The sequence below is a fragment of the Rhinopithecus bieti genome, unplaced genomic scaffold (assembly GCF_001698545.2).
Source record: "Rhinopithecus bieti isolate Rb0 unplaced genomic scaffold, ASM169854v2 scaffold_37857, whole genome shotgun sequence".
NCBI lineage: Eukaryota > Metazoa > Chordata > Mammalia > Primates > Cercopithecidae > Rhinopithecus > Rhinopithecus bieti.
The window spans coordinates 1,091,855-1,094,665 of NW_016816299.1; positions in this window are offsets into that span (position 1 = coordinate 1,091,855).

Consider the following 2,811-nt stretch of genomic DNA (forward strand, 5'->3'; position numbering starts at 1 on the left):
AAGGAAATATTATGATACCCCGCTTTTTTTGTCAGACAATTCTCTCTTTCATGGGGAATGGAGTGAAAATTGTGTAACTATTCAATTCAGAATTTAGAACCATTTCGCAATGGCTCTGATTTGATAGTGATTAAATGGAGCAAATTATTGGATGGTGAAGCATACTAATGTCATGTACTTTGAAAAGAAGAAAAACATTTTAATGACCAAATGGTGCATTTTACATTATTGAAAACATTAATTTGAGAAATAATAAACTTGTATTTCAACTACTCTCATTTTTGAGCAATGTGGGAGACAATAACACTCTGTGACTCATCATTGCTACTTGTATCTCTAAAGCACAATAAAAATCAGAAATAAAAAACAAAACACCAGAATGATATTGCTGTTGAAGTGAACTGAGAATAAGGTGCACTGTAGGCTTAAAACTGAAGTACAGATGTTCTAAATTTAAGTTTATGTAAACATCTTTTCTTCCCTAAATGATATTTTACTTATTTCTACTATTTCTCTTTCAAGGGGTGAGTTTGGAGATTCTCTGATTACATTTAGTTATTAAAGTGCCCACTACATTTACTGTAGAGTTGGTGGTTTATAATTCTATAAAAAAAACTACTCATGCTTTCCAGATACAGAATAGGCTCTAATATGATAAATAGATAGATCTTTAGGAGAGGTATTAAGTTTACCTGACTGAAGACATGGATTTTGAGTTAGTTTTGTCCCTTCAAATTTATCTACAAAAATTCTAAAGTAAAAATTATAAAATAAGTTAAATCAATTTACATTAAACATTAGGTATCAAGCATACACACGTAGATTGTGCTTAACACACTTCTGAAGTTAATAATGTTATTGTCATGATGTGATTGTGATTTCATTAAAGTTTGTTGTCTATATCAATTGACTCAGTCAGTTAAAGCTGTTACGTAGTAAAGTCAAAGTGTTGAAGTTGACGCATGGATAGCCTAGGGCATTCTGATACTTTCACATTCTCTCTAGATACTTTCAACATCAAGAACCCTGGTCAAGAAAGAAAGATGATGGAAGACAGTGACTAATGGCACCACCCATCAATAATGATAGAACTTTAGATTTCATAGGTTTAAATTACCTAGATTGGGACTGAAACTAATGAAAACACATAAAAAATACAGAAGAAATCTGAGAACAACAACATCATCTTAAACTGGAAATTTCCATTGTCTTATCTCAAGGTAGTCTAAGGCATTTAAAATTTAACTTATACTTCCAACTTTTCAACAGTTTTATGCTCTTTTTTTCTTTTCCTAAAAATGCTAATTTTCATAGTTCGTCACTTGTGGTAGGCAGAATAATGATTACCTACAGATGTGCACATCCTAAACCACAGAATCCATGAAAGTGTTATGTTAAATGCCAAGGAGAAATAAAGTTTGCTGATAAAATTAAAGTCGCTAATCAGCTAACATTAAGATGGGAACTTATCCTGAATTATCCCAAAGAACCTAATGTAATCACAAGTGTCTATAAACATACAACAGGGAGGCAGAAGAAGAGTCAGTGTTAGAATGATGTGATGTGAGAGTTACTTACTCACCCAGCCATTGTTAACTTTGAAGATGGAAGGAGATCAATGAGTCAAGTAATGCATATATTAGTAGCTTCTAGGCCTAGAAAAGACAACTGAAGAGTTTATTCTTTGAAGCCTTCAGAAAAAAATGTAGTCCTTCCAACATCTACATTTCAGCCCAGTGAAATGCATTTAGGGCCATTAACCTGTAGAACTATAATAATATATTTGTGCTATTGTAAGCTGCAGAGTTTGGGATAATTTTTTACAGCAGCAAAGAAAACATACACATCACACAAGAGCATTCTTATCAATATCCTTGATATCTTGTCTTTCACTTTTCTAGAACTACATTGTCACATTTGAATTATTCAATTTTTTCTTGAATTCTGGAGTTGACAAAATCTGGTTTTGACAATTAATTATGCCAAATAGAAAAGCATGCAGCATACTCTTCTATTGTGGCAGAGGAAGGATCTGTTATTTACTTCATTGTTGATTTCATTGAATAGCAGTTATAGTTATTTTATTTTATATTTTTATTGTATGATTAATAATATTCATTGAATAATAATCATATTACCCACTTCCTTGGATTATAGATATGCATTTTAAAGTTTTGAGAATCTTTATATCTATGCTTTTGTTTATTTATTTTGTGTGATTGGGAAGAGTTAGTTTTAGTATATGTCAACATACTGGGATTATGGATGGCAGCCACTATACCCAGCCCATAAAAATATTATTTTATTTTATTTTATTTTTTTAGACAGAGTCTCACTCTGTCACCCAGGCTGGAGTGCAGTGGCCGGATCTCAGCTCACTGCAAGCTCCGCCTCCCGGGTTCACGCCATTCTCTAGCCTCAGCCTCTCCAGTAGCTGGGACTACAGGCACCCGCCACCTCGCCCGGCTAGTTTTTTGTATTTTTTAGTAGAGACGGGGTTTCACTGTGTTAGCCAGGATGGTCTCGATCTCCTGACCTCATGATCCGCCAGTCTCGGCCTCCCAAAGTGCTGGGATTACAGGCTTGAGCCACCACGCCCGGCCAAAACTATTATTAATAGCATTATTTATGGCTTCACAAAACCCAAAACTATAAAAACCCTAGAAGAAAATCTAGACAATACCATTCAGGACATAAGCACTGGCAAATAATTCATGATGAAAACATCAAAAGCAATAGCAACAGAAGCAAAAATTGACAGAAGGTATCTAATTAAACTGCTTCTGCATAGAAAACAAAACCAAACAAAAA